Source organism: Bos grunniens, chromosome 6 (genome assembly GCF_055505025.1).
Source record: "Bos grunniens cultivar Pamir isolate PY7600 chromosome 6, Bosgru_T2T1.0, whole genome shotgun sequence".
NCBI lineage: Eukaryota > Metazoa > Chordata > Mammalia > Artiodactyla > Bovidae > Bos > Bos grunniens.
The window spans coordinates 58,415,093-58,437,718 of record NC_141170.1 but is presented as its reverse complement, the minus strand read 5'-3'; the positions used below and the strand labels follow the sequence as shown (position 1 = coordinate 58,437,718).

General features: G+C 43.1%; 1 protein-coding gene and 1 long non-coding RNA gene across 33 annotated transcripts in view; one reads left to right on the top strand and one right to left on the bottom strand.

The window, feature by feature from the left end:
- The window catches only part of APBB2 (amyloid beta precursor protein binding family B member 2), a 381,591-nt gene that overhangs the window by 342,173 nt on the left and 16,792 nt on the right, over positions 1-22,626 (bottom strand). The window contains exon 1 of one of the 32 annotated variants that reach the window (XM_086405978.1): positions 2,607-2,744. The exons of the other annotated variants lie outside the window; for them this stretch is intronic. The gene's annotated coding sequence lies outside the window, so the exon portion shown is untranslated. Of the gene's footprint in view, positions 1-2,606; positions 2,745-22,626 lie in introns of those variants that run through there. 32 annotated transcript variants of the gene reach the window in all.
- Positions 2,614-10,141, top strand: LOC147370770 (uncharacterized). The gene is made up of 4 exons (XR_015165457.1): positions 2,614-2,737; positions 3,648-3,710; positions 8,330-8,434; positions 10,007-10,141. It is a non-coding gene; the product is annotated as an uncharacterized LOC147370770 (long non-coding RNA).

Genomic DNA, 22,626 nt, shown 5'->3' with positions numbered 1-22,626 from the left:
TCTTGATCACTCTGCCTTTCCCACACCTTGACCATCTACAATGCGGTTGATTTATAAGTAAATCCCGCAGAGAAGCCATGACCAACCTCTAGAGAGGAGCCTCATGAGGAAAAACTTCCCTTTTATTATATCTGAAGCTCAGTTTAATTCCACTTCCCTCTTTTTTTTTTCCCTCTGTGAACTCAGTAGAAGGGAATAAATCCTTGAAAGAAATAAAATCCCTTTTATCTCACAAAATAATCACATGTGCAAATTCTATAAGTTAATAGCTAATAGGTGTGCCCCTCAAAGGAGGGAAGACATCAATGATCAAATTTAATTCTCTCATCTGTGTTTAAAAGAGTCAGACCTAATTTGGCCTTATAGAAACAAAGCGTTTAATGTCTCCTTTGGTTCTGAAATTGTACCAGACTCCCTGAAAGTTTAAGTTCACACTTCACCTACATTCAATTCCCAGCAAGTGTATAGAGCTTTTCCTAATAGTTTCACTGAGTCATTGAGGGAATTGGAGTAAAACCCAAGGTCCTTCTGTTTAACTCCACTCTGAGTTGCCCTTTTAGGTCTTCTGCTCCCTTACCTTGGCAGACTGGGAAGATGAGATAAAATTCAAGTATGTTAATTATACTTTGCTCCTAATTCTTGATTTTAAGATATGCAAAGGAGAAAATTGCGATGCTACTAAAATTGTTTTTGGAGGTAAATTATCCTGCAGACTAATTATGTATAATTTCTTCATTTTCTTTATTCAAGCAAATGAATTCCAGATAAATTTCCTTTTAGGTCAAATTTTTCTTCTCTTGAAAAAATTCATGACTAAGCCTATATAACCCTAACACTGCCTTACTCAACCCTCAAGAACTGAGTATTACTACATATCCTGTTAGGAGGAAAGGAGCTAAAACTTGTCTGAAAGGCGGTAACATTACATACTTTGCCATGAAGTTGCTATTTCTGAGAAGAGCTAAGACTAAACAACCCTGTAAAAGAAAAGAGGAGGGAGCCTAAGAAGTATCGATACCTGACCTCCATCCTAAGATGATCACACAAAGGTTTTCCATTTCTAGCATCCTAGTTACTCTTCATCTCTGCTGTCAACACGGGCCCTCCCAGCAAGCTACTCATAAAATTAAACGCTGCCTGTGTTTAGCCTCTACTTTGTCTCTTCCGAGTTCACTCTAACCAGGCTTTCATCACTGTCATTCTCAGAACTGCTCTTGTCAAAGTCACCAATGGCCTCCATGTTGCCAAAGCCAGAGGTCAACCCGTTTCTTACTCTATTGGATGATTACTTTTGAAACACATTCATTACATGCCTTCTGAAACCCCTCTGCCCTCTTTCTTTGGGTTCACTTCCCACCTCACTGACTCCTCTTTTCAGGGCTCTCTCTGCTGGTCCCTTTCACCTTTGAACTCTGGATTCCAGAATCTCTCATACATCCAATTGCCTCCTCAACCTCTCTACATGAGTGTCTAACAGGCATCACAAACTTAAGTCCTAAATCAGACTCCTACTGTTACCACCTCACTGGCTCCTTGCAAAACCCTGCCCATCTCAGCAAATGGCAACTCCTTTCTTCCAGGTGCTCAGGAGCCATCCTTGCCTCTTCATTTGTTTCCTCTCTCTCTCTCTCCTTCCTCCTCACCACATCTAATCTACTGCGGTAACAGCTCTACCTTAGTATATCTTAAACCTCACAAATCACTACCACCCTCTCTAGCATCTGGCACAGTGAACAGCATCTCCTGCCTTGATTACAGTAATGCTTCTGCTTCCTCTCTTCATTCTCATCTCCACAAAAGAGTGATCATTTGTAAAAGATAAATTTGATTATTATATTATTAACCTGTTCAAAACCCTCTAAGGGCTTCCCACCTGCTATGGGTTGAAGTGTTCCCCCACCCTACCTCACGAATTCACATGTTGACGTCCTAACCGCCCAATACCTTATTTGGAAAGATGGTCATTGCAGATTTATCAGTTAAGATGAGGTCATTAGGGTGGACCCTAAATCAATATGACTGGTGTCCACATAAGAAGGGGAAATTTGGACACAAAGACACACACACAGGGAGAACCCCACAGGAAGGTGTGGGTTGAGACCTGCAAGCCAAGGAACACCAAATATTGCCAGCAAACAACCAAAAGCTAGGAGGGAGAGATGGAGCACAGACTCTCACACCACCATCAGAAGGAACCAACCCTGCAGGACCCTGATGGACTCATGACATCCAGAACCGTGAACCAATACATTTCTGTTGTTCTTCCACCCAGTTTGCGGAACTCTATTAGAGCAGCCTGAGCAAACTAATACACTATTTCACGCAGCATAAAAGGTGAACTCCGTGCGATGGCACAAAGGTCCCACATGACTGTACCCAACTCACACCCTGGCCCCCTTGATGTTCCCCCAATAGGCCAGGCGCATGTCTCAGGGCCCCTGCGATGGCTCTTCCTGCAGCCTCTCTGCTCTGCTCCGGTACCAGCAATTCTTTTAGATGTCTGTCTCAATGCCTCCATAAGGCCTTCTCCTCCCTCCAACACTCTCACTCCCCTCACCAAGTCTTGTCTTTCTCCACCATTGTGTCACCTCCGGAAACTTACTTACTGTGACAGACTGGGAGAGCCACTGCTAAGAGCTGCAGAGCAGCTGCAGGCAGAAGCACTCCAGGGCCCAGCTCCTCGGTGACCAGAGAACGTCCTGCCGGAGGCCACACCCCTTCCGGGCAGCCACACCAGGTAACACACCTGAAGGTAGCGAGCTCATCGCTGATGCCTCAGCTTGTCAGGCAATCCATGCTCACTCCAGGGTTCTCAGGCAGGCTGGTGGAGGCTCTGTCAAACCTGCACCGCAGCTCAACCTCATCCTCTGTCCAATCCTGTTTCCACCCCCTTCTGTTCACTGTGTGGATCCCAAGTCAACACCTTGTTCCCCAACCTCCAAATCAGCGCCTACTTCAAGAAAACCCAACCCTGAAGCACTTACCTGCCTCCCGCCACTTGAGTATTATCTTATTGAGGGCAGAGAGTTTGTATCAATGTGTTCCCAAAGCCTAAAACACTACCTAGTAGGAACAGGAAATAACTGAATGGGGATGGTGGAAGGAAGAAAAGGAGAGGAAAAAAGAAAAGGAGGGAGAGAGGGAAGGAGGGAGAGCACTGACTCTGCGGATAGGAGACTGCTGCTGCTGCTGCTAAGTCGCTTCAGTCATGTCAGACTCTGTGCGACCCCATAGACGGCAGCCCACCAGGGTCCCCCGTCCCTGGGATTCTCCAGGCAAGAACACTGGAGTGGGTTGCCATTGCCTTCTCCAATGCATGAAAGTGAAAAGTGAAAGTGAAGTCGCTCAGTAGTCATGGACTGCAGCCTACCAGGCTCCTCCGTCCACGGGATTTTCCAGGCAAGAGTACTGGAGTGGGTTGCCATTGCCTTCTCCATGGATAGGAGACTAGCCCCTGGATAAAATCTTAAGATGGTCATTATCTGTCACAAAGCAAAAGGAATACATACAATTACAATGAAACTGTGCATGAGGTTTCCAAAGTGCACGTGGCTGTTTTATTTCAGAGAAACTTAAAAAATTTTGTGTACAAAGTCTCTGAGATTCACTTAGTATCTTTATACTCCTGACTCCTCCCTTCCTCCTAGGATTTTAAATTTTGCAACCTCAAGGTCTACCATCAAGAGGATTTCAGGACCCAAACCTTTCAGGTAGGAAAAATACTGTGTAACTACTGTTCAATAGCTTTGTGATATCTTATATGTTAATTCTTAACTCCCACTAACAAGAAACTCTGCTTGGCATTTGATGGATATAAACAGTGTATTATAGCCTTTCTCTTTATTGACTGTGTCTTATTTCAGGCCTCACTCTCTCTCTCTCTCTCTCTCTACATATATATATATATACACACACTTTTTTTCCCCTCAGAGAACTGCCTTTCACGTTATTGCAAAACTAATTGCATTCAGCTCTGACAAATGACATAAAATATATTTTCCATGCTCCATAATTGGCTACTTGTTTGGACCCAAATAAGGCTGATTTCCACCTGGTCATGTACCTCATGCCAATTCAATCAGGAATATGTGAGGTTTGACTACAAAGTAACAAAGCTGAGAGGGTTGTGTGTGCTTGATTTATAGAGTCACTTCCATTTCTTTACATATCATTGCATAATGGGATTCTAAGGGGAAAATGAAAAGACATGTTTAACAACAAAATCACCTCTAAACTAGAGCTACTATCACTCTACTGGTCTGAATTACAAATGGATTCAGAATACTGTGCTTAGAGCACAGAAACGTCATACACAGTTGTATGTACACATAGATAAACATAAATATTCCATACATAGAAATATTTTATAACCATAAATATGAATAACAGGGTCCTCCCAGTCAAACCTATCTAATTTCATCAACCTTCTGAAATTACATCTTTCACTGAAGCAGCCCCAGGGCACAAATGCAATAAGATAACATTAATTAAAATACATAAAACCATCCAGGAGTAGCAAGGAATATACTATCCAATTTTTTAAGGGTAGAAGTTGAACCAAAAATAGTAATCAATGTTTTGCCAGCTTAAAAAGCTAAGTCTTACATAGTGCCTGAAGCTACAACTCTACCAGACTTTCTCCAAGGTAGAATAATAATAATAATTAGCATGTTATTCATCCGTCTGGTATGCACCTAACTTGGCAGTGTACATGTGCACACTCATTTTGCAACCACAAGCTTCAGTTCTCTGCTACCTACTGGCCATTAAGCAGAATCTGCGAAGTTCCAAAATACAACGTGCCATCCCCAATCACTATGCCAACATTCAAAGCACACACAAAAAATGGAGATTCTTTGCAATCCTAATGAGACCCTCGTAACTACTGCTGCTGAAGTTCAGCTCTCCACTTCATGACATCTGGGGACTGAAAAAAGAAAACAAATTCCTAGGACATTTCAGAAGACTGGCCATTCCTGTTGATGATCTACCTAGATAACGCAAAAGAAAAGAATCTTAAAGAGGCAGGAAGGTTTCCAGCTCTGGTGTCTGTGGGGACAGTCGTGCTGCTCACCATGGCAGGGAACACAGCAAGTCCTAACAAGGTTAAAAAGTGCTGGCATCACACACGGCTGGCAGGGATGTAAACCTGAACAACCACTTTAACAGACTCCATGAAGGCTGGACAACCCAGCAATCCTACGCCTAAGAACACACGTGGCAGAAATGCACGGTACGTGTCAAAACCGTATACAAGAATGCTCACGGCACCATTATTCTCGACAGCCAACAACTGGGAAACCGAATGCCTGTCAACAGTCACGTCAGTAAGCAGAAGTATATTCACACAATGGAAGACCACGCACAGAGGAGAAGAATGAACTACTGCGACTCACAACAACACGGGAGGCTGAGCACTAGACCACCCATATGAAAGAGGACATACTGTGTGACTCCATGTTTGTGAGGTTCAAAACAGAGAAAACGCAGCCACAGTGACAGAGGTACAATGGGAGGGGTCTTCTCTGAAAGAGGACAAGAGGGAAGTGGCAGAAAGGATGGAAGATTTCCCATCTTAATCTGACTAATGGCTACACAGGTGCACACAAATGGAAAAGCTCACCCAGCAGTTCACTGAAGGTTTGTGCACTGCCCTACAAAGAAAGTGTCAGTCGCTCGGTCACGTCCGACTCTTTGCGACCTTACAGACTATAGCTGCCAGGCTCCTCTGTCCATGGGATTCTCCAGGCAAGAACTCTGGTTGGGTTGCCACGCCCTCCTCCAGGGGATCTTCCTGACCCAGGGATCGAACTCAGATCTCCTACATCGGCAGGCAGATTCTTTACTGTTTGAGCCACAAGGGAAGTCCAATACCTTAATTTTTACATTTCATGAGTAAATTAAATTCTCCTAGCCCTGCAGCTTTACAGAGACAACAAATCCCCATCATTGAGCTTTCCCGAGGAAGTCATGAATGAAATGTTCTGGATGTGGCTCAGATTCTTCAGATGTAGAACTGTATGGCCTTGACAGAGTATGTCATCCCTCTCTCCTACTTTTTCTAAAACCTCCCCAGACATAATTTATTGATCCCTTTTCTGTGTTGAAGGAACAGGGATCTCTATGCCAGCACTGATGATCTGTGAGCCCCAGGGAGACAAGCTGGGGCTCACTCACTCTTGTCTCCTAAGCACAGAGCAACAGGTACTGGATTTTGTTTGAATAATTCAACAAACCTTCAGTAAAATTCCCTTAAAAGTTCACAACTAAAGATCAAGTGTCACATCTTCCCTTATAATTATCCAAGTAGATGCAATCCTACACCTGCTACCGTTTTTTTCCATAAAAAAGTTGATTTAATCCTCTAATATTATCATCCTTGAAGAAATAAAAATGCTCCACAGTGGCACATATTGCTTAGCCTGACTTCATGCAGTATTTTTGTTTTCTAAAGGAGACCATAACAAAAGAATTTCCTACATAAGCTATTTCTATTTTTATTGAAGTGTAACTGGTTTATAATATTGTTCGTTTCAGGTGTATAGCAAAGTGATTCAGAGATATATTCTTTCTTTTTTACCCTTTTCCACCATAGGCTATTACAAAACATTGAATATAGTTTCTTGTGCTATACAGTACAGAGAAGGCAATGGCACCCCACTCCAGTACTCTTGCCTGGAAAATCCCATGGATGGAGGAGCCTGGTAGGCTGCAGTCCATGGGGTCACTAAGAGTCGGACACGACTGAGCGACTTCACTTTGACTTTTCACTTTCATGCATTGGAGGAGGAAATGGCAACCCACTCCAGTGTTCTTGCCTGGAGAATCCCAGGGACGGGGGAGCCTGGTGGGCTGCCGTCTGTGGGGTCGCACAGTCGGAGACGACTGAAGAGACTTAGCAGCAGCAGCTATACAGTAGGCCCTTGTTTATCTACGTTATATATTGTAGCAAGTATCTGCTAATCCCATATTCCTAGTTTATCCCTCCCCCACCTTCCCCTTTGATAATCATAAGTTTGTTTTCTATGTTGTGAGTCTATTTGTTTTGTAAATAGGTTCATTTGTACTATCTTTTAGATTCCATATATAGGTGATATGTTTGTCTGACTTACTTCACTTAATATGATAATGTCCAGGTCCATCCATGTTGCTACAGATAGAATTATTTCATTCTTTTTTATGGCTGAGTAATATTCATATGGTGGTGGAGAAGACTCTTGAGAGTCCCTTGGACTACAAGGAAATCAAACCAGATGATCCTAAAGGAAATCAATCCTTAATATTAATTAGAAGGACTAATGCTGAAGCTAAATCTCCAATACTTTGGCCACCTGATGCAAAGAGCTGACTCATTAGAAAAGACCCTGATACTGGGAACAACTGAAGCAGAAGAAGAAGGAGGCAACAGAGAACGAGATGGTTGGAGGCCATCACCAACTCGATGGACAAAGTTTGAGCAAGCTCCGGGAGATGGTGAAGGACAGGGAAGCCTGGCATGCTGCAATCCATGGAGTCGCAAAGAGTCAGACACGACTGAGCAACTGAACAACAATATTCATACACACACACACACACACACACACACACACACACACACCCCGCGTCTTTATTCATTCATCTGTCAGTGGACAATTAGGTTGCTTCCACATCTTGACTACTATAAATAGTGTTGCTGAGAACATTGGAGTGCACGTATCTTTTCAAATTAGAGGTTTTGTTTTTTCTGGATATATGCCCAGGCGTGAGATTGCTAGATCATACAGTAATTCTATTTTTAGTTTTTTAAGGAACCTCCATACTGTTTTCCATAATGACTGGTCAATGTAAATTGGTGCAATGTAGGAGAGTTCCTTTCTCTACACACCCTCTCTAGCATTTATTATTATTATCGACTTTTTGACGATGGCCATTCTGATCTGTGTGAGGTGATATTTCATTTTGTTTTTCATCTGCATTTCTCTAATAATTAGCTATGCTGAGCACCTTTTCATGTGTCTGTTGGCCACCTGTACGTCTTCTTTGGAGAAATGTCTATTTAGGTCTTCTGCCGATTTTTTGATTTGTGGCTGTTTGGTTTTTTTGATGCTGAGTTGCATAAGCTATTTGTATATTTTGGAAATTAAGCTCTTGCTGGTCACATCATTTGCAAATATTTCCCCCTATTCCATAAGCTGCCTTTTCCTTTTATGATTTCCTTTGTGGTGCAAAAGCTTGTAAGTTTGAATAAGTCCCATTTGTTTACTTTTGCTTTTATTTCTTTTTGCCTTGGGAGACTGTACTAAACAAAAATATTGTTACTACTTATGTCAAAAAATGTTTTGCTACACAGGCTATTTCTTAAAGTTCTGTCTGTGATCATCTCATCAGAAGAAGTGAGAAAAAAGCAAATGCCAGTCATGAAAAGAAGGATACAAGTCCTCCTTTATATAATCAGGTTTGGCTACTGGATGTGTTATGTTTTGCAATGTTTCGTTGTGCAGGTTACGCATCAGAGACAATTTCATATTAGTCTTATACAGTTGGCCATTAACATATGGCTTCATTCCTGGAGGTGACAAAAATTCACCTCCTAAGAAACATAAAGCAGTTGAACCAATAAAAAGTAAGAATTTTCTCTAAGAGGAACTGAAAGGAAGCCAGTGAACACTAATCTCCCACTCCTGATTAAGGAGCTTTGGAGAAATGGGGAAGGAGCCGGTGGTCTCTTTCTGATGGACAGAAGCAGCAAGAGGTTGGGGGACCAAGGACCAGGAGATGGAAAACACTTAGCCCACTTTGGCCAATGAGCAACCTCCTCTCTGCCTTACTAATGCCTGTGTGATTCCCATGATCAAACCATGGTTATAAACCATCAGCAACAGACTATTCATCGGCTTAACTCAGGGTCCACTGAAAATGTCAATAGCTATTCAATTCTTTTCAAAGTTTATTACCAAGCATTCATTTTATTCTTCCCCCAACCCTCCCTAGAATACCCAAGTGTCAAAAAAGATGGTTCTTACGAATACAAGAACCAATGTTTCTTACCCGTCACCAAGCGGGGTGACCAGTCTGAGAAGTACAAGTGGGCAACCACTGACCATGCCTCTGGGGTGCGGGGCAGCCCTGACTCAGCCACCCTCCACTGCAGTGGCCAAGGCATCACAGTGAATATTTGGCTTCGCAGGACTCATTGTGCATGCTAAGTCACTTTAGTCATGTCTGACTCTTTTCGACCCCATGGACTGTAGCCCACCAGGCTTCTCTGTCCATGGAATTATCCAGGCAAGAATACTTGAGTGGCTTTCCATTTCCTCCTCAGGGGATCTTCCCACCCAGGGATCAAACCCGCATCTCTTAAGTCTCCTGCATTGGCAGGCGGGTTCTTTATCGCTAGCGCCACCTGGGAAGCCGCTGCAGGACTGATTACTTGTCTTCAATGACAAAACAAATGAAACTATTTTTCTCACTTCTTCATTTTCAACTCCTTCATTTCACCACCAAAATTAGGGACCTGTTTTCACAAAGCATAGCTGGTGGCATTAGTCAAATGATGTTTTTAACAATGGAGACCACACTATCCGATGCTGAGATGGGCCTTCTGAAGTGTTATTCTTCCCTGAGGCAGGAGAATAGCATAGGCAGGGCACAGTAGTAGTAAGACAGACCAGATTATGAGGTAGTTTTTTCGAGACCTCCAAACCTCTGAAAGTGAGCTTGACAGTGAACTGTTCACAGTGAAACTTAAAAGCTTACTGGTTAAGAAACCTGGGTTTACAAAAACAAAAATAAAAACAAAAAACTAGTAGAATTCTAGTCTTGGTTCAACTACTTCATGTATTAAAATTCTTTAAATTCTGTATTCCTTTCTAGATAACCAGAATATATTTACTTAGATGATAAACCAGCAAGCCTTTTTCATCCACCAATTACCTTAACAGTAAAACAAGAAAAAGATGAGAAAGAATTCTCATCTGGGGGAAAGAATGAATGTAACTGGTACTCATTAATACTATGTGATTGATAGGCCCTCTTAGGCACAGCCTACAAACCTCACAGCCTTTTAAGGCAGAAACTGATCTCTCCAGCCCGTAGAAGAAAACTGAGGTGTGACGTGTCCAAGACCAGTTAGCAGCAGAGCTAGGGTTTGAGGCAAAGACGAAGGACACCTCAGACCTTTCCTAGACCACGATCCTCCCACTGGCATTCCTGAGCACGCCAAATGGAATCCTGGGCCTCCCCAAGGCTACTTCCACCAGCAAGCTTCCCGTGCTCCTTGCGGAGGCTGCCGTTTTCTGCATCAGTACTTCTGCAGCTCCCCCAGAACCCAGCTGGGAACAGGCCCACCACTGCTGCTGTTACCGCAACAGTCTGAAAAATACAGCACAGCCTTGAGCAGGGTAGAAGAGCCTGAGAGGACAGAGAGAGAGAAAACACACACATGCATGCACGCAAGCGAGAAGGTGGATGTGTGCACAGAAAAATAAGAATGGTGGAACTGTAAAAAAAAAAAAAAAAAACGGAAGTAAAGATAAATTTTAATTCATACAGAAAAGCGGTCATATTTCCTTAATACGGTATATCAGGATCTAATACTTGGTGGGATATTTGAATATCTGAAACATTTTGTTACAACAAAACTTTAAAGATAGATACGCTGCTGCTGCTAAGTCACTTCAGTCATGCCCGACTCTGTGCGACCCCATAGACAGCAGCCCACTAGGCTCCTCTGTCCCTGGGATTCTCCAGACAAGAATACTGGAGTGGGTTGCCATTTCCTTCTCCAATGCATGAAAGTGAAAAGTGAAAGTGAAATCGCTCAGTTGTGCCCGACTTTTAGCTACCCCATCGACTGCAGCCCACCAGGCTCCTCCATCCATGGGATTTTCCAGGCAAGAGTACTGGAGTGGGTCGCTGTTGCCTTCTCCAAAGATAGATATAGAAACATAGATATCAATATGACGTATATAATTATACACACCTGGAAGGTTACCCAGACTGTTAACAATGTTACCACACAAGGAGCAGGAAGAATGGGGCACTTATACTTAATTCTGTATACCTAGAGAGGTAGTAAGACAAAACCTAAAGAACAAACATAAGTTTTCAATAATTACTACAGTTTTACATGGAGATGTAATTTTACATTTGACCCAGCAGATCACACCTCTCCCTTGAAAGATATCCTCATTTGGCTTCTAACACAGCACACCCTGCCATCAGTGTCCAGTCCTTCTAAGTCTCCTATGCTGCTTCTTACGTCTCCAACCCTAACATGTCAGTGCAAGTCTTCTCTAACTTCACCCCCTTCCTGGATGATCTTTATACAGTAAGTCTATATACAAATGAGTCCCGTTGTAAGAGCATGTTCATAAGTCCAACAAAATTAGCCTACTAAAACAGAGGGCAAGCTGTAATTTCACTAACGCCTGATGTTGATGGAATGCATGTTGACATCTTTGAAAGTTTGCAACTTAAAGGTTCTTATGTAGGGGACTTACTGTACTTCCAAATCTCTAAAGACGTCTTTCCCCTAAGTTCCAATTGCTGGGTTCATATCTCCAATCAATGTCTGTTAAACACCTCAAACTGTCATATTCAAAGCTGAACTCCGGATCCACCCTGTCTTTGCCCGTTTAGACTGCTATAACAAAATACCATAGACTGATGGCTTAAAAACAACAGAAATTTATTTCTCAAGGTCTGAAGGCTGGAAGTCCAACATCAAGGCACCAGCAGATTCAGTGTCTAGTGAGAACACTCTGCCAGGATGCGGACTGCCAACTTCTCCTATCTTCACGTGGCAGAGAGCAGAGGGTTAGCCAGCTCTCTCATGACTTACAAGGGCACTAATCCCATTCATGATGGGTACACTCTCATGACTTTATCTAAACCTAATTACCTCTCAAAGACCCCCATATACTAATGCCATCACATCAGGGAGTAACACGAATTTGGGGGGGCGGGGCACATTCAGTCCGTGACACTCCCCCACCCAAACCTGTTTCACGAATCACAGTCTTCTCCATTAGAGCTGCCTCATACTTCCAACCGCTCAGACTAAAATCTTTGGAATCATCCTTGACTCCTCCCTTTCTATCACACCCCACATTCAACCCATCAATAAATCCTCTGGGTCCACTTTGAAAATATATTAAGAATCCAGTCACCTCCACTGCTACTGGCCTTTTCCAACTCTCCATCATCTCTCAAACCAGATTACCACAGTCACCTTTGGACTCATTTCTCTGAGTCCGACCCAACACTCCTAAAGTCTGTTCTCACACAGCCACCAGGTGACCTATGTAAAACCTAAGTCAGACAGTGACCCTTGGCTGGGAACCCGCAGCGGCTTCGCGTCTTAATTGGCTCTAAAGTCAAGGCTGTTTTAATGGCCCAACCAGCCCTACAGGATGCTTCACCACCTTCACCCCACCGTTTTATCTGTCTGCCCCCGTCCACTCCTCTCACCTCACTCCAGCCACGCTGTCGTCCTCCTGCTCCACCAACACCACGGCCTGAAGCACTCTTTCCCCGAGGACGCACAGCACATCCTTCCTCACCTCATTCAAGTGCTGACTCAAAACACCTTCTCTAATGTCGCCCCTGACTGACCCCCGTTGAAACCACTCAGAATATAAACGAAGAATGTATATAGCCGAGTCACTGTTGCTGCACAGCAGAGACTGGCACAACACTGTAAATGAACTACACTTCAACTAAAAAGATAAAAACTAAAATCACATCCCCCTCCTCTTACCCTCCCCTAATCCCCGCCACCATCCCTCTAGCCTGACTTATTTTTCTCCCAGTTGTTGTTTTTCAGTTGCCAAGTCGAGTCTGACTCTTCGTGACCCCATGGACTGCAGCACACCAGGCTTCCCTGTCCTTCACAATCTCCCGGAGTTTGCTCACACTCATGTCCATTGACTCAGTGATGCCACCCAACCATCTCATCCCCTGTCGCCCTCTTCACCTTCTGCCCTCAATCTTTTTCAACATCAGGGTCTTTTCTAAAGAGTCAGACGTTCACATTCAGGTGGCCTAAGTATTGGAGCTTCAGCTTCAGCATCAGTCCTTCCAAAGAGTATTCAGGGTTGATTTCCTTTAGGATTGACTAGTTTGATCCCCTTCCTTTTCAAAAGTCTTCTCCAGCACCACAGTTCAAAATCATCAATTCTTCAGTGCTCCACAGTACTTATACCTTATAATGTCGATTATTTATTTCCTTTAGTTACTGTCTATAATCCTGACAATGGAAGCAAGCTCCACAAAGACTCAGATTTCTATCTGCTTTGTTCCCTGCTTTGTCTCCAGCATCTCACAGGCCCTCAATAAATATGGTGAATGAGTAAATAGAACCTTTGTTCAGCCACTTATTCTCACCAGCATTTTCAACTAGTTTAGTGTAAAACAATTCCATGCTCACCATTATGTTGTTCCTGTCCTGAATTTTCTAATTAAACATCTCCCCAAAGGGTCTCCCTCACCAGGCTGCCCTGTGTCTGATGCTAGCTTGCCCTTGCAGTGGAGAGCGGCCTAATTTTTTTGCAAGTGGGAGGAGACTTAAAAGGCTCCATCCCAAGTGTTAACAATTATTATCTCCAAATGCTGACATATCTGATGATGTTTATTTTTTATTTTCCTTCTGCCTAAGCCTTGTCATAATGAATACATTGCATAATGAATACATAATGAATGATTCTCATGATGAAAGAAAACCACAATTGGAAATGACTCCCCCCTTTAAAACTAAAAATAAGAGTAGACTGGACCACAGCTGAAATAATTCATGCACTTGCCATCACAGCTCTGAGAAGTGTAGCCAAAGAAATCCTGAGGCCACACGCCTCCTTTCACCTCTGAACATCTGCCAACAGAGGGGCACCAACGGGCTGCGTTCCAGTGGTGGTTTTTCTAAACTTACGCAGGTTCAGAACATAGACCAACGTCACTGGGTAATTTGGAAACAATTAACAAACCCATCTTTAAATTGATTACTTAAAGATACAGGTGGTTCACCAGATTTAAAAACAAAACCATGTTGGCTCAACATGCGGGTTTATTTTTTTTTTATTTTGCCTAATCAGCAATCTGCACAAAGCTTTGTGCCAATGTCTAGCCTATTTTAATCACTTTTTCCTCTATTTAAACAATGTAATTTTTTTTTCACCTCCTAATCCAAATGTTCAAATGGTGAACGCTATTTTCAAGAGACTGTATGGACCCAACGGTACAGCATTGATCCAAGCCCACAGGAATCATTGAACTTAATATTAAGTGAACCTTCTTAGCCCTTGTAGTCTTTTAGCAAATTGAAGAATAACAACATTAACAAGAGCCAATGCTTTATGTTCAGTACTTACTTTACACAAGCACCAGTCTAAGCACTTCAAGTTAATATGCTTATTTAATCCTCCCAAAGTCTTTCATCCCTATTTAAAAGATGAAAATACAGAGGCACAGAGAGGTCAAGAAATTACCTTAAGGAGACACAGCAGTTAAGTGGCAGAATTCAAACCCTGGCTCTAGGACCAAAGTCAGGTACTACAGGAACTCTTGTACCTCTGTGAGTAATCCCTGGGGATATCTCCTTGTATGCCATGCCTCTGGATATACTACTCCCATTTCCCCTAATGTTATTTCTTTCCTTTGTTGCCTGCTGGCAACCCACTCCAGTGTTCTTGCCTGGAGAATCCCAGGGACGGTGGAGCCTGGTGGGCTGCCGTCTATGGGGGTCGCACAGAGTCAGACACGACTAAAGTGACTTAGCAGTAGCAGCTGGAGTGGGTTGCCATTTCCTTCTTCAATGCGTGAAAGTGAAGTCGCTCAGTCATGTCCGACCCTCAGCAACCCCATGGACTGCAGCCTACCAGGCTCCTCCATCCATGGGATTTTCCAGGCAAGAGTACTGGAGTGGGGTGCCATTGCCTTCTCCGTTTGTTGCCTAGAAAACTCCAATTCAACCTCTAAAACCTGAAACCCTGAGAATTAATCGTGCTCTTTCTATCACCCTTTGCCTTATTTATATACTATTTTATTAAAATGTAAATGAATTAATCTTTCCTGACTTAACTATTCACTTAAGTGGAAAGGGGTTGCATCTGATTCATATCTAAATTCTCCACACTTAATATCAAAAGAATGAATTAATTTACAAATTTGAAAACTTTCGAGGTTTATTTAATAACATAACAACATTTATTACATGCTTACTATTCCAGGCACTTCGAGTATTTTAATTCACTTAAACCTTGCATGCTAAGTTGCTTCAGTCATGTTTGACTCTTTTACAACCCTATGTATAGACTGTAGCCCTCCAGGCTCCTCTGTCCATGGGATTCTCCAGGAATGGGAGTGGGTTGCCATGCCCTCCTCCGGGGAATCTTCCCAACCCAGGGATAGAACCTGCATCTCTTAGATCTCCTGAACGGGCAGGTGGGTTCTTTATCACTCGCGCTACCTGGGAAGCCACTTAATTCTGACCATAACCCGAGTGACAAACGTACAATTACTGTCAACATTTTGGAAACAATGTTAAAGATTCTATTACTGCCCAAGGTCAAAGCTAGTAAGAATCAGAACTTGACCCGAGGCAGTGTGGCTTCATGCTCACTGCCTCCCCAGGACACAGGTCCTGTATTGGACTCCCCAAGGTCCAGAGGAAAGGTCAGAGATAGTTCTTGCCCAAAAAGATGCCACACAGAATCTACTTCTCTTCTTCATATTAATGATCGCCTGAAGGATTTATGTTCAGGCTGAACACTATCTCGAATGAAGTTTGCTATTAAAAAAGCTCAGTATATATTAGTTGAATGGTCAAAAAATCATTTCCATATAGTTTTGTTGTTGTTGTTTAGTTGCTATATATATATGAATACTGTTGTTGTTCAGTCATTTACTCGTGTCCAACTCTTTGCAACCTCATGGACGGCAGCACGCCAGGCTTCCCTGTCCTTCACCATCTGCTGAGGTTTGCTCAGACTCATGTCCATTGAGTTGGTGATGCTATCCAACCATCTCTTTCTCTGTCACCCTCTTCTCCTCCTGCCCTCAATCTTTCCCAGCATCAGGGTCTTTAGCAATGAGTCAGCTCTTCGCATCAGGTCGCCAGTGTACTGGAACTTCAGCTTCAGCATCAGTCCTTCCAGTGAATATTCAGGGTTGATTTCCTTTAGAGTTGACTGGTTTGAGCGCCTTAGAATGACTGAATTTTTTACATGTAATAGCACCAGGAACTGGTCAAAGTACTAAACACATATTTTATCTTCAAAATGGCTATGTGAGGACTTCCCTGGTAGTACAGTGGATAAGAATCCACCTGTATTGATAAGAATCCACGCAATGTAGGAAACACGAAGCCAAGCCCTGATCCAGGAAGATTCCACATGCCTCAGATCAGCTAAGCCCATGCACCACACCTACTGAGCCCACGCGCCCTAGAGCCTGAGCTCCACGACAAGAGAAGCCGCCACAAGGAGAAGCACCAAGCACCACAACTGGAGAGCGCCCCCACTCGCCACAGCTAGAGGAAGCCCAGGTAGCAACGAAGACTCAACGCAACCAAAAAGAAGACAAATATATATATTTTTTAATGACTATAAGAGGAAGGTATCCTTTTTAGCCCTACTTTACAGATGAGGAAACTGAGGCACGACAAGTTTCAATAACTTGAGGTTCAGGATCACATTAGACTGTGAAACCAGGATTCAAACTCAAGCAGTCTGACTCTAAAGACCTGTCATTTCCTATGGATACTGGAACAAACACAAATTATTTGACTTAACAGAAACATATTCTCTCACAGTTCCAGAGGCTTGAATTCTGTTATCAAGATATTGGCAGGACCGTGCTCCCTCCTAAGCATCTAGGAAAGGATCCTTCCTAGCCTCCTCCAGCGTCCAGTACTCAGTTGCTTCAGTTGTGTTTGACTCTTTGTGACCCTATGGACTGTAACCCATCAGGCTCTGTCCATGGGATTCTCCAGGCAAGACTACTTGAGTGGGTTGCCATGCCCTTCTCCAGGGGATCTTCCCAACCTAGGGATCAAACCCAGGTCTCCTGCATTACAGGTGGATTCTTTACTATTGAGCCACCGGGGAAGCCCCCCCAGCTTCCAGTAGTCCCAGTGAAACTCTAATCTCTGCCTTCATCTTCACGTAGTCTTCTTTTTTCTGTGTCTGTGTATCTCTGTCTTCACGTGATAGTCTCCCTCTCTGTGTCCAAATTTCTCTTCTGATAAGAACATCAGTTACAGTGGATTAAGGGCCCACCTTGCTCCAATCTGACCTCATCTTAATGACACCTTCAAAGACCACTTTTCAAATAAGGTCACATTCACAACTACCGGAGCTTAAGACTTATTGGCTGGGAGGTGGGAGGCAAAGAGACTATACGGAACTGACTCCAGAGATGCAAGGAAATGACTCCGTTTTTACAGCCAGTTAATTCTCTTGATTGGAACAAGATTTATTAGTTCTCAAATCACTTATGAATACAGAGTGCGAGCATGCTGAGTCACTTCAGTCGTGTCTGAGTCTTTGTGATCCTATGGACTATAGCCCACCAGGCTCCTCTGTCCTTGGGATTCTCCAAGAATACTGCAGTGGGTTGCCATGCCCTCCTCCAGAGGAAGATGCCCAGGGATCAAACCCAGGTATCCTGCATTGCAGGTGGATTCTTTACCACCAGCAAACCCCTGAATAACAGTAAATGAAAGTGAAAGTTACTCAGTAGTATCCGACTCTTCATGACCCCATGGACTATACAGTCCGTGGAACTCTCCAGGCCAGAATACTGGAATGGGTAGCCTTTCCCTTCTCCAGGGAATCTTCCTAACCCAGGGATAGAACCCAGGTCTCCCACATTGCAGGCAGATTCTTTACCACCTGAGCCACAAGGGAAGCCCAAGAATACTGGAGTGGGTAGCCTTTCCCTTCTCCAGCAGATCTTCCCGACCCAGGAATCAAACCCAGGGTCTCCTGCATTGCAGGTGGATTCTTTACCAACTGAGCTATCAGGGAAGCCCTGAATACAGAAGGAAGTGGTTAAATGTTTGAGATTCAAGGATTTCTTTACATACAAGATAAACAGAACACAATCAAAATGTAAACATATTTTGAGTAAATTAGAAACTTTGTTTATCATACAAGAGTATTTCCCTAGAATGGAAGTCGGTTAATATACTAGAAAAATTCAAAGCAAAATACTTATAGTCTGCTTACTTTCACATTCTCAGTTTACTATACACCACCCTTTCTTCCTTCAAAGCAATACTTCCGAATTTTTACAATGGATAATCACCAAACAATATACTATAATAGTGACTTATAATCATTTATACTTTCTTTTAAAACCCCTAAGTGTCCATTTCTTTTGATTCTTTGGGGTCCACAGCTAACAGTTTAAGATTACATGCAGCCTTCAAATTTTCATCAACAAAAATTAGTGGTCAAGGAAACATGTAAATGAAGTACAAAATTTTTGCAAGTAAATGGATGTATTTCAAATTTAACCCCTTGACAATTTCCCTATATCCTTCCGAGGTCTAGTGTCAAACTTGAGCATTCACCCTACATCAACTGTGATTTCTTCATCTGTTAATCACCACACAGTGGAAACCTGATTTTCTCTGTATGCTGAGGAAACAACTAGAAATTTCCAAAACAGGCTAATTCACAATTTTTTGGTCCTTTAAACAGATTCTCTGGCAAGAATAATTGTTAACCAGCTCAGCACTCAAGAATTATTCTTCAAGATGGTTTCCTTAGATGACATCATTGATAACTAATTAAATGAATACATTTTTACTAGCATCACCTGGATGACAAAAAGACCACAAAGCTGCCTTAACTCATTTTAAATATCAATCAGATCAGTCGCTCAGTCGTGTCCGACTCTTTGTGACCCCATGAATCGCAGCACACCAGGCCTCCCTGTCCATCACCAACTCCCGGAGTTCACTCAGACTCACGTCCATCGAGTCAGTGATGCCATCCAGCCATCTCATCCTCTGTCGTCCCCTTCTCCTCCTGCCCCCAATCCCTCCCAGCATCAGGGTCTTTTCCAATGAGACAACTCTTTGCATGAGGTGGCCAAAGTACTGGAGTTTCAGCTTGAGCATCATTCCTTCCAAAGAAATCCCAGGGCTGATCTTCAGAATGGACTGGTTGGATCTCCTTGCAGTCCAAGGGACTCTCAAGAGTCTTCTCTAACACCACAGTTCAAAAGCATCAATTCTTCGGCGCTCAGCCTTCTTCACAGTCCATCTCTCACATCCATACATGACCACAGGAAAAACCATAGCCTTGACTAGACGAACCTTTGTTAGCAAAGTAATACAGCATTTAAAACAGGATGCACATGCACAGGATGCCAAAGTTAGTCAAAGCAAACACCACAGGCAAAATGATATTCTCTCAAGTCACATTCTTGACGTGAAATTCTATCTGCTTTTTTGTATTCCATCAGTATCCTAACTCAAATCAGAAGTGGAAGTAGTAATAGATTATTCCAGAGGATGGTTCAATTATTTTGGAAGAAACAAATGACCTATATTTTTTTAAAAACAAAGTAACAGACTTCCTGTAGAAAAAGACCACTATTAACATGGAATAATTTGGCAAATAAAATTCAATTTTGCTAGTACACCACATTAAAATGCAATTTTCAGACTAATATATTTACAGAACATTTCAAGACGGCCAGTTGCTCACCCCTGGAGGCTGGAGCTTATCCTCTCTAATTATACTGAGTGCATTCTCAGGACAGAATGCTCAGTGATTAGAGAAATAACTGACTTTTTTCCTAAAGAAAAACATCTCAACCCCAGTTACATCCTTTAAAAGCATATATCACCCTACAGAGAGGATAGACATTTTTCTTTGTTTAAAACAGCAATTAGAAAAAAAATGCAAAACAGCTACAATTACAACAGTTTGTGTTTCTGACACAAGCTTTCTCACACTGGTTGGTCCTTAGACTCTCTCCATTCTCCTGGGAAATTTCCTAATTTTTGCAATCTAGTAGCTCTTGTGTCTCAGGGAAATATTCATTTAAGGGGGTGTGTGTGTGTGTGTGCATTTGCATCTGCATTCACATTTACTGAGGGCCTTCCCCATGCCAAGTTCTGTGTGTGTATGTGTGTGTGTGTGTGTATGCAAGCATTTGCATTCACATTTACTGAGTGCCTTCCCCATGCCACATTCCGTCCTCATAATCTACATTCAGCCCAGTCCCAGCACCTGCTCCAGCTGTGTGCCCTGGAACAACCTGGGTGAGCCTCAGCTTCCCCACCTGTATTTGCAGATGACAACAGTAGCTGCCTCATAGAGAAGCAGGGCCAAGTGATCTCCACGTAAGGCATACATCACAGTGACTCACAGGAAATGAGCTGTCTCACAGGAAATGCTCAATAAACATTAACCCTAATTAATCTCTGGGCTTCCCTGGTGGTTCAGATGGTATAGAATGACCCTTCAGTGCAGGAGGTCTGGGTTCAATCCAGGGTTGGGAAGATCCCCGAGAGAAAGGAATGGCAAGCCACTCTAGTAATCTTGCCTGAAGAATTCCATGTACAGAGAAGCCTGGCAGGCTACAGTCCATGGGTCGCAAAGAGTTGGACATACCTGAGCAACTAACCCTCTCACTTTCACTTATAATTCTATAGGATTCTTTCTGTAAGAAAAAGGATGTAAACTTTTCTGATAGAGACTGACCCAGGGTCAAATGCCAATCTGTAGGTCTCCCAAATCTATCAAACTATAACACAAGGCATCAAACATACTAGGGAACTGTCATCCACATTCTCTTTAAACACTAAAAGGGGACAGGGAAGATAACAGTCAACACCAAGACCATGGAGTTGAACACAAAGCATTAATACAGGACTTCCCTGGGGGTGCAGTGGATAAGAACTGGCCTGCCAGTGCAGTAGACACGGGTTCAATTCCTGATTCTGGAAGATTCCCCATGCCTCATAGCAATTAAGCCCATGAGCCACAACAATCAAGCCTGTGCGCTAGAGTCCAAGAGCCACAACTACTGAGCCCGAGTGCCTAGAGCCCATGCTCTGCAACAGAGAAGCCACCCAATGAGAAGCCTGAGCACCACAAGCAAGAGTAGCCCATGCAAAGCAGTGAGGACCTAGCACAGTCAAACCCAGTGCAGCCAAGAAGTTAAATACAATCTTAAAATTTTTAAAAACCTACTACTACCAATTATGAATGTCTCCCCACCAGCCTTTTTTTTAAAGAATTATTTTTTAAACATTTTAATCCTAAACAGTATGTAAGTTTTTGGTTAAGGACCATCTTCCATAGCATAGTAACAAATGTGGAGTTCATCTAAAATGCCTGGTCCACCTACCAACCATTTCAACATGAGGAAATCAAGAAAGTAAATAACTTGATCAGTTTATAGCACACATTTTCACATGATCACAGTAAACCCTCCCATCCAGGCAGTTATCATTCTGGATATTTCATAGATAGAGAAACTGTGGCTCAGGCAGGGCACCTCCTATATCCAGCAACCCCAGGGCAGGGCCCAAATCGAAACTTGGCTCTGTCTAGCTCTAAACTCCACACTCTCTTTAGAACAAAATGGTCAAGACAAAAGAAGGGCTAGGTCAGCTGGTCACTTGGCTATGAGGGCATAATCAATTAAATAAATGGGAAAGGTACCACAGTTTTTGAGGACACCCCAATGAAGATTAATTTTTATCAAATCATTTCATCTCCAAAGTAGAAGTCAGTAATATACATGGCCAAAAACATGACCCAAATAACGTGTGTGCATGCTAAGTCGCTTCAGTCGTGTCCAACTCTTTGCGACACTATGGACTATAGTCCTCCAGGCTCCTCTGTTCATGGAAGCCTCCAGGTAAGAATACTGGAATGTGTTGCCGTGCCCTCCTCCAGGGGATCTTTCTGACCCAGAGACTGAACCTGTGTCTCTTAGTCTCCTGCATTGGTAGGTGGGTTCTTTACCCCTAGCGCCACCTGGGAAGCCCTGATCCATGTAAGGCACACCCAACTGATTATTTCAAATCTGTCTGTGTTAGCGTTAGTTTCACAGTGAAGAAAGCTTTTGAAAACACAGGAGTTAGGGATGAGGTTCAGGTGAGTGGTACCTATTCCCTCTCAAGCTGCCAGGGTCCTTGACTGCCTCCCAACCCTCAAAGCCTCGGCCCCAGTGGCATAATACACAGACGCTAGAACAGGCCCCCGGGTTCCAAACTGGTAATAAGCCAAAATTCCTTAGGTCACAGTATCCTGGGCTGGTGAGTGTATGGGGCCAGTTCTCTTGCTTTTTTGTTACACTTTTTAACTCTGGTAAAATGTACATAACAAGATTTATCATTTTAGCCATTTTTAAGGGTACAGTTCTGTGGAACTAAGCATGTTCACACTGTTGTGTGACCATCACCACCATGCATCTGCATAACTTTTTCATCTTCCCCACCTGATACTCTGAACCCGTTCAACAATAACTCCCCATTACCCCTTCCCTCCACGCCCTGGCAACCACCTTCCACTTTGTCTCTATGAATCTGACTTCTCTAGGTACCACATATAAGGACATTCATACAATACCTGTCCTTTTGGACTAGTTTATTTCACTAAGCATGATGCCAGTTCTCTCTTT